Below are 15723 nucleotides of genomic sequence, written 5' to 3'. Positions count from 1 at the left end.
AAATTATTATTCCTCTCGGTTAGGAGAATATCATATTATGAGGTTAGATTTTAGGTTTTATGTGCAAATTTCAAAGTTGGGGATTTTTTAAAATGATATTCATTGTAGATTGTAAAATTGTTCAAGCCGGTTCAGCCTAAGTTCCTCCACTGCCCCAAAAATGTGAGTTAGCTGTACAAAATAATAAATAGTTAGTTCAAAGTCATCTCACAGTTTCCAAATATGTAGAACAAGCCATTCACTCAACTTGACAAGGAAAGCTGAGGTATTACGGTGCATGAGTCAACAACTGACAAATATCATAATTCTTTCAATTCTTCTTTTACCACTTTGAGGTGAGCACAAAGACTTCACAAGCTGATAATGTCTCTTTAGAAACTTAATTTAACAAGAACGGTTAACTCCCAGCAGTGCATTTGTTCAACTAATCATTTCAAGCCAGGGCAACTCCCATTGATATGTTATGAGATTGTCAAAGATGAAAATCATGCCACTGTCCACTTGCGTTTGCTTTCTTGACAACATGTAGGTGCTAAGACCTTCATCAGGCACAGTTCAGACAGGTACACAGCACCATACACAGGCAGACCGTAGACTCTCACCTGAGAAAAACCTGCCAGCAACACAATGAGCTCTTCGAACACAAGACAAACATGACACTGAGCCCTTCCCATTACATTACCAGTGTTGTAGAAAACACAACAATGAGGTCCTTTAGGTGCATTGGATGACAACGTGTTTCACGTCATGTCTCATAATTGCATAACGTAGTTTATAGTTTTCTAGTAGTATAAATATTAACAATACCCCTCAAAGTCCTATCAGCAACACCTGTACCTGTCACTTTACTAAAATATTGGTTGATTCCACAGTGTACATCACAAAAAGCTGTTTTACAGCATACGTTTTACAACATGTGATGCAATGTGATGGTCACCTGCGTGGCCCCTCTAGAGATACATTTTAACTCTGCTGAGTATAGTTTGAGGTTTTCTCATTTCCTCTTTTCTGGTGCTTATCGTGGCATGCAGATGCTGTTTTATAGAGAACAGCTAAAACGAAGCACCGCTCAGCGAATAACAAGACCAACTATATGTCTGCTTATCATGATGTCAAATGACCAACAAGGTTTTTTGTCACTTCATTCAGTCAGTGACAAGTCACCTCCTCATGCTCTCTCTTTATATGACCTTTTATTTAACCAGCATCACGCAGCGTCTTAATATCCTCCTTTTAAAACCTCAGAAATTGCAGCTTCTCCCAGCGTTGACAATAAAAAGCTACACGATTTACATTGAATTTCTGCAAAATATTTCATGCACACACGGAGAATGACTAAAGAAACACGCATAAAGAGCAGCCACTCGAGCATGCTGACAGAAAACTGTCAACCATTGAAACACTTCAAAGAACCACATTTAAGTCATGTTTCTGTTGGGGTGAGACCACAAGTAGACCACCACAGGGACCAATCACAATCAAGCAAGTCACTTGGCTCATTGCTCATGCCCTTTTATCTGATAGCGGCCCTTATCATCTGACTCTGTGTTGTAGCATTAGACCTGGTCACACTCCATTATGCATCTACAAATGTGTGTGTGTGTGTGTGTGTATGTTGTGTGGTGTCAACACTCCAGAGAACGCACACTTTGGACTGATACTGATGGATTATCGAGGAATTCTTCTTCACGACTCTGCTTGTTAAGGGGAGGAGAGGGCAAGAGCAGGAAAATAAATAAGACGTCACTTTGGTTTATCTTGTCCTTGTTCCAAAATAAACAGAGAGATGACGGAGAGAACTGCAGGGGCTCTCAGGGCTGCCGACTTTTATACAGCTCCTTTGATCAAAACAATTTAGATCGAGAAAGCGGTACACACTGGTCACCACAGCAACCAGAGAGGAGACACGCAACTGAGAGTGAACAGGTGATTTATAGAAAGCGCTGCTCAGTTTCACATCCTTCCCACTTCCTTTTAACTGATTTAGCAGACAGATTTAGATACGGGTGAGAGATCATAATTACTGTCCTTTCTTGCATCAGTGTGGTCACAGCAAAGCCATTTCGAAGACTGGAAACTTAATGCACTTTAACGGAGAAAGTGATTTACGCTGCTCTAACAAGGGTCACGTAGTCTAAGCTTTCACGCAGACTAACATGCACACTGTGACTTTCTTGTCCTTTTGTGGTGTGTGTGTGTGTGTGTGTGCACATACGTAATGCTTGCACATATTTAAGTGCATACACAAGAGCGTGAGTGCGAGCCCTGTAACCCATATGTGCAAGGGGTGAGAGTTCAGTTCCTGCAGGGTTTGTTTAGGAATATATGACACTACGCAGCTGGCCTAATCATCTGTGCATATCTGACTATAAAACTTTACTGAGCGTCACCAGAGCCAGCTGCCTTTATCAGTGGAGATGGAGTTATTCTCACTCGGGACGGACGGAGGCCTCAGCCCAGATCTGCTGCTCGCTCTCCCTGCGGCCCTCATCAGGAACTGCCCTGCTTGCTCCAGCCGAAGAGCATTTAGATAGCAGTTTGTACTCGCGCGTTTGCAGATGCAGAAACAGTCACTTCAGTTTAACGGCACTCAATCAAACCGAGAGAATCACAGCACACGTACACGTACATAGAAACGTACGCACAATACACGCATGCATATGCCTCGCACATGCTGCCTGTTTTATGTCTTGTACAGGAAAGAAAGGAAGGTAAGAAAGTTTAAAGGATGTTTACAACCTGCTTGTGTTTAAATTAAAACAGACAACAAAGGCTGAGTTAACATATTCAGGTAAACTTACTGTATTTGGATGAGTCTGTTAAAGCTATAATCAGAACTTTCTGTCTGCACAATATTAGCAATAAAGCACTCATGTTTCTCACTAAAGCAGGGGAGCCTATCCCAGCTGACTACGGCACGAGAGGCGGGGTGCACCCTGGACTGGTCGCCACACAAAGACAGACAGCCACACACACACGTACTCACACCTAGGGATAAGGTAGAGAAGCCGATTAACCTCGTGTGCATGTTTTTGGGATTGTGGGAGGAAGCCAGAGTTGTACTAATATCCATTCATTCTTAATATGTTTGTTTAAAAGGACACAACAAATTAAAAGCATTGGTGTTATTCTTGTCAGCACCACACATCAAGGCTATAGAGAACAGCCATTTATTTTCACAGTACAGTAGACTGAGACATGTTTAACTGCCCACCTACTTTCCTCTACCCTCCCTGCTCTCCACTGACACACATTTGACCTCAGGCTCACAACATCAATCAGGTGATCATTGCAAGTTGGCGGTCACGACCCGCACACTCCAATCACTACACCTTTGCTTCTTCCTGCAGTAACCCTGTGCTGTATACATACCCTCACTTCCCCTCATGCTGGAAAAAAAAAAAAAGTTTCCCCCGGCACAAGCTCGCAGATTGAGATATAAAGCAATCCTGTCTGACTGCAGGAAGCCGTCACAGGAAATGGAGATGCACTGCGTCACTTTGAGTGCCACTTCAGGTTATTTATTTGGATGGATTTTTCTTCATTTTTTTCATGGGAATCCCCTTCCTTGCATCTCTCTTGGAATCTCAGTGTCGATGTCTGGTAGCTCGAGGAACAAGACTGCAGTGTCATGTAGTCTGCTAAGGCTACAGGGAGGGATCACTTCCTTTCCCTCGTACCCTTGCCTCACCCCACCTCACCTCGCCTCGCCGATCCCCCTCCTCCCCCCTCATCCAAACAAAAACTCATGTGGGGAATCCAATTAGTTAATCTCACTTTTGACACACTTCCACTTGTTTGCAGTACAGACACACCACAGATCCTCTCATAACAAGCTGTCGAAGAGGAGAGCGACAGAGCGAAAGTCAGAGTGAGGCTATTGATTATGAGCCTTAAACAGACACGGAGACATCTGGCTTCCATTACGGCCTGTGATGGGATGCAGGGCTCCAAGGCAGCCGGCAGCACAGGCCACACGACGTACAGGCACATGCTACACAGCCTGTAATTACTGCCCATGAGATGGTCTGGGGGAATAAGAGCATGTCATCTAAAGCTGAAACAGGTTTGTTAAGGATTTTCCATTATTCACAGAGTTTGACTTTTCAGTTTATCCTGACCTGTCCAAGTGGTTACTTAATTTGGTCAATATGAAACATGGCTGGACTACAGCTAAAACTTATTTTTCTAATCAATCAATCTGCCATAAGCTGCACGGACAGTAAATGCCAGAAGATAATGAGGAATTTCCATCTCGAGTTTATTGTGACGTCTTCAAAGTGCTTCTGATGTCTGACCAACAGTGCAAAACCAAATTATGTTCAATTCATTGTAAGATTGATAAAAATTAAACTGTTAGAAGTTAAAACATGAGAACATAATAATAAATGAGAAAATAATATGTTTTTTCTCCACCAGCGTTATATCTCCGGCATGGTGGGAGGGATTTTGAAATAGCATCCAGGCAGTCATGAAATATTCCTAATAAAATGATTTTTGCAGGAAGAGGAAAGTGCAGTGGCACTGGGGCACTTGTGACTGTTGAACTCAGTATTACTCAAATCATGGCTACAGCCCTGGGTCTGACTGAAGTTTTTTTTAATCATTGTTCTGTTGAATCACATACCGCTCTCACATTTGCTTCCAGTAAAAAGTTCAAAGGCCAACTGTGGTCTTCAAGTCTTTATTAAAAGTGTGTTCAGCTTTCTTCAGCTGTGTAACTAGCAAGGACAGAATCTAAGTTCTATCGCATGGAAAAGATTAGAAGATTAAAACGGATTTTAAAGAAGGTCTTGTTTAAAATACTCCACAGGCTAAATGTGTTTTGAAAATATGAGAATATTGACATTTACTACACATGATGCAGATTTTTAACTTGTGAAAAAAGCAGTACTGTATACATCTTTATCTTGTCTCATCACATTGCTCTTGTGGCCAGACAGTGAAGTGTATTTGTAGAGTGGGGAAAGACTTCCCTTTACTGCTCATTGAACTCTATTGTGTGCTTGACTAAAGTGACTGCACGTTCTCTAACCAGCAACACTCATTAAATTTCTCACGGTCCTATGAGCCTAGTGTAACTAAGACCGTCTCTCGCACACATCTCCATAGCCACTCGATAATGTCGAAATCGTCTTCTGTGACAGGAATAAAAAAAACAAAAAACCTCAGCTGCAAGTTTCTACATTGTTCTTTTACTTTCAGGGGTATTTCTCTCTCAGGGCCAATTACTCAAAACACATGGTCCTACTGAGGTTTTTGCTATAAGAAAACTCAAACTGCCACAGAGAAGTAATGGCAAGGACTCTCCCTGCAATATCACTTATCACTGTGGCAAGATGGAGATTATTGACTTAACTGGTCTAAACATCAACAATGAGTGATTTAAAGCCCCCTGTCAGCCTCTGAGATTTGTGTATTTTACTTAACCAGAGGTGGTAGAGGGAAAAAAAAATATCTTCATTTATTCTTTTAAGACAAAGATGGCAGCCTGAGCTGCACAATCATGTCATGTCATCTCTGTGGAACAAGAAGAAAAGCTGTTGTGACTTTAATGTGCTTGTCTGGGGTTGTGGGGGCGCGTTGATGAGGTGGGAGTGGGTCATGTCATGGTAGTGAGTAACACTAACAGCACTAAATCACATTTAAAGCTAAACTACTCAGAAAGACATGCATGTCTTTGCTTGTGTGAAGAAGATAAGTCTGTGCAATGAGAGAGGCCCAGTTCTGAAGTGATAGCTCACATACAGTACATGTAGGTATTCACAAATTATGAATTCTATTATAGATTTTTTTTTCTTCCAAATTGCATTATATTCTAAAGGTTTTGCCTTTATGTATTTTGATCTCCAGCTTTGCGAGGTTTGACTGCACTACTCTAGCATGTATCAGAATGCTGGTCCTACCACAGTGTCTCATCTCATCTGCCGGTCCTCCCTTCATGTCTCAAGTACACTATATAGACAAAAGTATTGGGACATCTGGCCATTACACCAACAGGGACATTGCATTCTGAATACACAGACAGCTTTGCAGCTATAGCAGCTTCCACTCTTCTGAAGGCACAAGATTCTGGACTGTTTCTGTGGGAATTTTTGCCCATTCATGCAGCAGAGCATTTGTGAGGTCAGACACTGATGTTGGACCAAAAGGCCTGGCTCACAATCTCTGTTCCAGTTCATCCCAAAGGTGTCGGATGGGGTTGAGATCAGGACCCTGTGTGGGCCAATCAAGTTCTTCCCCACCAAATTCATCCAACCATGTCTTTACGGAGCTTTGCTTTGTGCACTGGGGCACAGTCATGCTGGGATAGAAAAGGTCCTTCCCCAAACCGTTGCCACAAAGTTGGAAGCATAATATTGTCTAAAATGTCTTGGTATGCTGAAGCATTAAGATTGTTCTTCACTGGAGGTAAGAGGTGAAGCCCAATTCCTGAAAAACAGCCCGATAAAGAGTTGTGTCTGGATACTTTTGTCCATAAAGTGTATGTTTGTGCCTGTACATACATGTATGTTCATTTCTTGCGCTCTCAGTGACATGACAGACACCGAAGCTTAACCAAAAGGCAATAATTTACTAATGCACTCCTCAGCCATGCTCTCTGGGCCTGTCTGCAGCGCTTGATGGATGCCGACGGCTCCAGAGATGGACTGCTGCTGATAGGGAGTGACCTGAGAGGAGCCTGATTAAAAGTAGTGGAGCACGGCGAAGGGCGATAACCCCAATCCAGCGGTGATGAATCCACTCTGGACAGGCTGCTGTCTCATTAGGGTCTAACCTCAGCCAGGCACTGCATGTCCAAATAAACTTTGAAACAATCCTGCTTTTATCAGCAGGATTACGCTTGTTTTCCTTTCCACGGCTTTCCTTGTGTGGGCTCATATAGCCCATCCTCCCTCTCTGTCTGTCTCTATAAACTTAAGGTGTGATTCACCAGCCCTGACTTCACTGTGTTTACACAATTCTGGGTCTATCTTCTTGGATTAATGAGCCCAACAGCACCATTAGACAACTATTTGCTTGACTAATCTGAAGCCAATATGAAATAGTGAGAAAAAGTTGAAATAATCTGCCCTTTATTTGAGATAACATAAACAGTAGAGTTGTTTAAAGGATGATAACATTAAATATTGGGCCGGGGGAGGGGGACAGAAAGAGGTAGTTTACATTCTCACTGGAGTAGTCTTGATAACAGGCCAGGGGGAATATGAGCCCCTTTAAATGTGTGCATTAGTGTAATTTATTGGGCTTCCCTCTCAGCCCTGCTGTTCCTCCAGCTCCTTTTTCCCAAACAAAAGACAGGCCAAGGCTCCAGAATGGATGGGAGTGAAAAATCATTCACAGTTGATAATCACATAAAACAACGCCATATTTGCTGCCTAATAAGCACAAAACGTTCCATCAGCCTCCTCCCTCTGACCAGGATCAGGGCAACTCCTCCAAGCGGACCCGTGTGATTTAGACCCGGTGATTTGGAAACGCTTTGGTTTTGGAGTGGGTACGAGGAGAGTCCGGGAGGGCGGGGTAAGGCCAGAGATTTCATAATTCTTTGTGTATGTCTGGAAGTCGTCCACGCGTTCCGATTTTTAACCAATTTATGTCCAAACAGAATGACCCTGGGAATTAATGAGGTTCTGGTCGTGAGTTCCAGCACTGCAAGGTCAAGTAAATCATGCTTTAGGGCTCCAGTCCTCCCCACTCTGCTCCCTCACTCTCCCCGACTCCACATCCTGCGATAACGGAAAGACAAGGGGCCTGAGAAATACCACCTCATCGACACTTGTGTCCATCCAGTAGAACATATTTTAGAGTGCAAGCGCCAACCAGCTGTAAAGCCTGCTTTTAGTGGAGACTAGAAGCTGATGAATGGGTGTGGGGCAAGAGCAGCGGGACCAGAGGTCACTTTCTTCATTTCACAATTCACAGCAGATTGTTGATGTTATCCACATTTCTCTCTCCAGAGGTGTTTTTTTTTTCTCTATCCGGGCCCATGTTTTATTGGGGCATTATAAAGATTTTATACTTGATTTAGCTGCGCCATTTCCCTTTGAATGAATATGTGGTGGAGCACATTCACATGAGGGAAAAGTTGACATCATAAGACATAATACCATGAAACCTTATAGAGTAACACCTAAGTAACGAGCATTGCAAATCAATCAGCTCTTTTTATGCAGAAAAATAATTTGTATTTTCATTTAATAGCTGTTAAAATGCTATAATTTTTACACGTGTGTTTAGTGTTTCATATTTAAGAGGAAAATGGGTGACAACATTGTCAAACAAGCATGAAACTGGAGCACAGTTCACCACTCATGGAACATTACAGAGAAGAACTGCCAAGTCCTGCTTGGCTGTGTTTTTTGTCCTAGTGTAACCAACAAGGCAACATTTATCACCTAAATTAAATCCCCTAGAACAAAAAGTCTTCAAAAAGATTCATTTTCATTTGTTTTAAGAGCCCTCAACAGGGGATCTGACCAAAAGTTTCCATGTCCTGTTTTTTTAACAATGAAATTTTTTTTCCTTCATTAAACTTCTCTCTGATCAAAACATGCATTAATAAAGATACTGCTTTTCCACAGCTACATAAGGAAATGCGTCTGCAATCCTTGCACCTCGGTCAGTAAATGCAGGTTACGAATGTAATCTGATCCTTGTGAACCCAACCATAAAGCAAAATAACTATAAATTTTGTCCGCACTACTGTATATCAGTATGAAAAGAACTGGATGGTTGCCAGTTGAAAGCTCTGGACTGGCTCAGAAAGTCTGGCAGGGAGTGAGAATGACTAATGCTTTGTCCTGCCTGCAGTGCTACCATCAACGTGCCCTTGAGCAAGGTACTTAACCTCCAACAGCCACGCAAGGCTGAACACCAACCGTGCATACACATCTTCTCCTGAAAAACTGTAGCATCTATCCAGTTTGCTTTTGTCATTAGTTTAAAATCTCATCCCTGAACAATAAAAGATAAAATGTTACGCAGATAATATAGTTTTATATTTACTTATTAAAACAGCATGGAAGTTAGCAGGCCATCACAATAAAAAGCTCCTGAGCGACCCGTACAGCATACACAGGAAAACCCTGTCAATCATCAGTGATGTCGACCCCTCCATCCTGAGTTTGATTTCCTCCAATCAGGGAGATGCTATTGAAAACCTTGTGTGGAAGAGAAAAACATCTACCAGGTATCTTCCATCCTAAATGCTCTTAATGTCAACAATCTGCAGAACTCTTAAACATGTTAATGTGATGTTTTTTTTGTCTGTAGACATTTTGTGTTTATATTTTCTATTTTGTGAATGTTGAAATAAACCAGATCAGACTACCAGCATAAAAACTATATCATGAAATCATGAAATTATTATTGATTAGTACTGATTATTGGTAATGCTTTTTTACCCAGTGGGATGTGGAATTGAATATATTTGTTTTATTTTGCAACATAAACTGACTCCAATATATATAGCACCACCCTTTTCTGTTAATGGTGCAATCTGTCAGAAAACATTCACAAATTGACTAAAATAATCAACAGAATGTTTTGACATTATGTCAAGGACAGCAATGTATTATGTTGCACACCTGTCTACTGAAGTTAGCATGCTAACTTGCAAGCCCAAACACACTAAGTGCACATATTACAGAGCTAACTAGCTCACAGTAGCTAATATAAAATAGCTAATGATAACGAAGATAGCTATCCTGATTTTCTGTTGTCATTATAGGACCCCAACAAACTAAATCCTACATTTCCCATGATGCTACTCAACACCGATTTTCTTAGATCCTCTCTGCCTCCTGCATGTTCACTTCTTTCAAACTCCACAACATCAGTTTGCAAAGCTTTCAGCTTTCAAGTTCAAGTTGAGGTGACCCTAATGATATCATCAGGGTTATTTTTTTTATACTTTGGAAATATCCCAGCAGAGTCAAGCAATATGAAATAGTTTTCTTAGACTCAGTAGTACTCCTCAATACAAGTAAACTGAACATTACGTGTAAAATCAATGCCTGTATTCATGTATCACTGATATGATTTCAGACGTGGGAGCTCCCTTCATGGCCATTTCACCTCAACCTAAGTTTATCCACACATTCCTACCACTGGCTAATACTTTACCTTGTTTATAAGATTATCCTCCCAGTAACAGTTAACTTAATGTATGAATTAGACCAGGGTGACAACTTGGAATAAATCCTGGCCTGTCTGTAATTATCTCCATTACATACTTCAGGCTCTGTTAAAACAAACGGCGCAGTGATGTCAGAAGTCCATGCCTGAGCAGCTGAGGAGAAGCAGTCTCCACACTCTTGGCTGATGGCTCCAGACAAGCACCTTGATGGCTGTAATTACTGTCATGTTCCAAAAGAGATGAGAGATACCAGAGGCCCAAATAAAACCTAAAGCGGTTTTGATATGATGGATTTCTTAAACTTTGTTTAAAAATTCCCTTTGCTATCTGTCTGGATTCTCGAGGAGATGATGACTTGAGCGCCACAGTTGGTCCATTCACCTCCTCGGCGCACAAAAGCTTTATAGTGTTTAAATCAATACGGCCGGTGAGATTCAAAGTTTGCACGCGGCTCCGATTGCTGTTTGCTCCACGAGTAAGTATGCAGACTGGTTTCAGTAAATGTCTGCTGTGGGTGTTTACATTCTACCTAATGCACTCAGATGACACTGAATCTAAACACATTCACACAGAGACTCTCCACTGCTCAGCTTTACTGGCACATTCCACGTAGGTCCATCTTTATGAGTCCAGCTGTCTTCGAGCTGAAACTTCTCACTGCTTAGCATTTAAACATAAGCAGTCGCTCACAACGTCAACAAAGATTTGAATTATGATGAGTTTTAAAACAAGGAATTTTTATTGTTTGAATATTTAACTGTGGTGGATCCTTTATTTGTAACATAAAATACACTGTTACAAGCAAAAGTCCTACACTGAAAATGCTGAGTGAAAGTATGTAAGTGTTATTGGCAAAATTCACAAAGTTTTAAAAGTGAAAGCATCCAATGAGAAAAATCTCCCCGGTGACAGCAATATCTGTTGGTTAAATGATCACAGAAGACCTTCAGTGGCTTCAGAAAGACACCACAGTTCAATGCTGGACTGCACAAAGGGACACTTCCAGTGCAGGTAAATCTTAATGCTTCATCATACCAAGACATTTTGGACAATGCTATGCTTCCAACTTTGTGACAACCCCAGTGCACAAAGCAAGGTCCACACAGACATGGAAGGACCCAGCTGGCCTGCACAGAGCCCTGACCTCAACCCCACACCAGTGGAGATGCACAACATTGTAATCTTGTACAAATCCTGCTACTGAAAAAAGTAATGACATTAAGCTGGGTGGACGCTGTACGTTTTTATTATTCTTGGCTGTTGTGTTAACTCACACAGCAACTCTTATGCTCACTCTGTACGAGCTGACCGACCACAACATGAAGCCCTGGCAAATCAGTGTAACATGTTACTAACTGATGCTTTGCCTTCTTACTAATAGCACTTTTTTTTGTTTGTTTTTTGAGTAAATATACTTGGTTAGATTCCACAGCTGGTCAAACTGCTCTCCTTTTGAATTTTCATTTTTCTGCACAACCCATTACCCCTCCTATGATCCCTATCAGCTCTGTACTTTTTATTCCTTACAGTTGTGTTCTGATGGACTCCAGTTAAGTAAATGTGTCACAGTAGGAGCTGCCACATCCTCACGTTGAGCATGCCAGAGATTTGAAAATGAATGACTCCAGCAATCACTTGAGATTTCACAGGCAGTTTCCCCCTCCCTCCATGCTGCCAGGACTTAACACACCGGGGAGATAAAAATCTAATTTTTACAAATGGGATTAAGGCACATACAATAACAAGAAGAGGAATGAATGGGCTTACTGTATTAAACAAAAGATGTACCTGATAGTCCCTGTGTGGTTTCTGCTCAACATATTTCAGTAAATGGTGGACGGTTTTGAGACGCCTTAAACGCAGATCCATTTAGCTCTGAAGGAGGATTAGTCATTTGTGAGCCAGGCTACTGTTTAAAGTTGTCAGATTTTCAGATAGGAGTGCCCACAAACCGGTGAAATATTTTGAGGGAATACAGTTTGCGTTTGCGTGTACATGTATTGATAGCTAACCACACAACTTTAATTTGTGCATCGAATATCTATCTCAGCAATATTTTTACATGGACAGGCTCATATATTGTGTGGCTGTCTGTAGCTCTGAAAGGGCAAAAAAATATCTCTCACAACCTTGAAATTCCTCCAAGATTCAGCAAGCAGAAAGAAAAACCAAAGGAATTAAAAATTTGCTGAAATATGTTGATTTTTTCTTGTTTGCTTTTAGTATTGCTATTATTATTATTGTTGTTGTTGTTGTTATAATTATTATTATTATTTCAAAAGAAAACGCACAGTAAGCTGAACCTTGGAGTTTGCCTCTAACAGCCTCCGTGACCTCGCTGTTAAACCTTGTGTGTCTGTGTTATATTGAGTTGAGAGGGGAACACTCCACGTGCCTCCTCTGCTTAAGATGAAGGGCAAAGGGTGTTATGAGTTCGCCAGTTCTCACCACAGTTTCCTCTCTTAAGTAGGTCTGATGTTGTAATAACACAAATGCGCCAAAAACAAGACGATACTAAAGCAGAGGATAAAAGACACTTTGAACTTGTCCAGACCTTTTTAAACTTGAGCTGAAAATGTCACATGCCTGAATCTCAATAGCATTTCTGGGCTGTATCGTTTGTCTGTGTTGCATTGGAAGTGACAAGCGTAATCTCTCGGATAACTAGATGGATTAGCAGATAGAGAGAAAGACAGACAATGAGCAGACCATCGTGAATTAGAGAGAAATGAGAGAAAAGATGCATCGGCCCTTCCTAAACCACAGGTATGATTTACAGAAGAGGGTTGGTCGCCTGCGTAAAATTAATAATAGGAAATGCAAGGGTAGCCCTGCGACTTGTCCAAGATATACTTTCCCTGGCTCTCCAGACCTCTGGAAAACCTGGGTGGCCTGCAACCAGGCTTCCTCTGGTTTCTGATGTTAATGTCATTGCTTTTGCTGGTATGACAGGAGCTTCACCACAAACGCGGTTTGGGTCAGACAAAAGGGACAAGCTGTGATAGCATTATCCAGCTCCATAATTTAATTCAAAACAAGAAAGAAAGAAAGAAAAGAAGAGGAAGAAGAAAATTCACTCCGCTGTTTATCAAGGTATTTTTGTCCCATGGTGGAGTTTGTTGCCACAGAGAGGGAAGGAATGAAGAGGAGGATGAAATTTTTCAAATCCGATTGTTTTTAAGTACTTCACTTTTCCAGAAATCAGAAACCACATGGCGTATTATGGTTAGTGGATGTTTTGAATTACTTCAGCTACTTAATGGTTCCTCCTTACCAAGCCCACAGAATTGTTTCATAGTGGTTTTAAAACTTTGTCATTGACTTGGATGTTGAGTAATCTGCTTTCTAAACTTACCCTTCACACTGAAGTGTGTAGGTTGTTCACTTTAGTTTTTAAGGCTACAGTCAATTCAATGTGACGAAAAATTAGGGGCAAAAAACATATTACTGTTACAATGCAAAGATCCCATATGTTCTAAATGTCAGTTTGGGGGTACGTTGAAAAGAATCTCGTTTTTAGCATTGTGGAGATTTGGGTTTTTTTTATGTTTCCGCTGGAGTTTTTAACCATAAAGTCAATAGGATTAAACATTTTCTGAACCCCAAAGAGAGGCGTTTAATTTTTGCTGAAATGTGTAACTCGGTGTGTACACATATTTTAAAAGGCTCATAAATAAGTTTAAATTAAGCTCAGAGCATTTTGCTCTCCTTACAAAAAGTGCAGTGTGTCCTCAAAATCCTGGCTGTCAAAGTAAATGAGAACAGCCCCGCTGGTATTGGTCTGTGTGCTAACCCTGCTCAAGTTGGCACCATTTTGAGAATCCCCTGTTTTCTGAAATAACAGAGGATCTAAGGCCCATTACTCTATATACAGAGTATTGTAAAGAAGTAAGTGGAGGCGGGTGGAACATTTTGTAAATCTTGTGTCACCAAAACCGCCGCAAGCAGGATGAATGCGTTTACTACGCCAACAGGATATCCCTTCAGACTTGCTCACTGCGTCGCTGATGAGGATAACAGAGGGGGCATTATTTTTGCTCAACAGCTCGGGAAGGTGATAAAGGGCTCCCAGATCCTCTCACAGGGGTGCTGTGGTACACACGCATCCATTCACGTTGACGCAACATTTCATCTCCCTGACTACAAGGGGGTTCCCTGGACTTAACCCCTAAAACGGGGCCATGACTAACCGGGCTGGTGTCACAAGGAAAAGGTTTCAAAACATTCAGCAGCCTAGACACATCACTTATAAAAAAATTTTAAAAAAATGGCTTCATCTTAACATTTGACAAAAAAAAATAAGACGTGCAGTTTGAGAGTTTTGAATGGCAATGAAAAAAAGCGATGCTCTTGTTACACACTGTTTATAGAGAATTAAGGGTGATGCTTCTGAATAGCTATTCATTTACTCTACAATACATCTTACCTAGCTGGCTGTATGAAGAGCATGTGGCGCTACAGGCAGTCATTTTTATTTTCTCACAGATTCATATGCTGTTTTATTCAAATGCTGTATTATCCAAAAACTTTCTGCACAATTTCACAACTCATTCAATTTAACTGAACTAATTTGCAATGCTAATTTTTTTATCCTTTGATGTAATTCAGAGCGTTAAGAATGAAGTCATACATATAGCCTACACAGTGACAGTGACAGTGACTTAATTCTTCCAGCCAGTATTTAGTGTAGTCAAAACAAAAAGGTCAGAGGCAAATTAGTTGGATATTGTTATTGGGTTGATAGTAAACAACCTGAGGGGGCTGTTTAAAAGGTCAGCAAAAGCAGGAACTGAACCTCTTTCTGTTGTGTCAGTATGGACTGTGAAAGTCTGAACATTTTCAAACTGTCTCAGTACCAGTGACAACAAGAAAAACTCTATTGTCTCTTGTGCTTGGTGATTAAAATGAATGATTCCTGTTATGACTAGTAGTCCCGTTTTACTTCCCTTCCATCCTCTAACAAGCGCAAATACTTTCATTGTGAGAGGCAGTTCTCAGTCCCAATAAGTGTTGGATGTATACACATTTACCGTGCAGAAATTCCCTATGTCTCCCTTTTTCTTTTCTTTTTTTTTTTTGCTTATGGTCAAGATCATATATGAGTCTCTTACAACAGGCCTCTACTGGGTGCAGGCTTTATTTGTTAGCGAATTGCTGGTGGTACCAAGGAGAGGAACACGTATGTATGAATCATGACTTTTTTGGTTTATGAGGTAACAACATTGTGGAATGCTTGGATGATTAAACACAACAAAGATGACTTAACAAAGTTTTGTCAGACAATTTTTTTTCATGAGACTTTCAGATCTTCATATTCTTTAGCATTAGCAACAACTAAATTACATTTTTACAATGATTTACTCTGCAGTAGAGCTCCCCAGACCATTTTACTGCATGGATTCAGATAGATTTTAGGTTACAGGAATATATATATATATATATATATATATATATATATATATATATATATATATATATATATATACACACTTACATAGGTCTGCACAGAACCCTTTAGCTGTGTAAAATGAATTTGGATTCACTTTGTACTCACTTTGAAGTTGTAGGATGCAGATTGAGGT

The 15723-nt window shown here is 40.8% G+C and overlaps 1 protein-coding gene across 2 annotated transcripts in view; it reads right to left on the bottom strand.

Moving 5' to 3' along the window:
- Positions 1–15723, bottom strand: part of LOC124050158 — a 101253-nt gene that overhangs the window by 44564 nt on the left and 40966 nt on the right. The gene's annotated exons all lie outside the window — the stretch shown is intronic.

This window comes from Scatophagus argus, chromosome 19 (assembly GCF_020382885.2).
Source record: "Scatophagus argus isolate fScaArg1 chromosome 19, fScaArg1.pri, whole genome shotgun sequence".
NCBI classification, from domain to species: Eukaryota; Metazoa; Chordata; class Actinopteri; family Scatophagidae; genus Scatophagus; species Scatophagus argus.
This window is presented reverse-complemented; position numbering and strand designations above follow the sequence as displayed.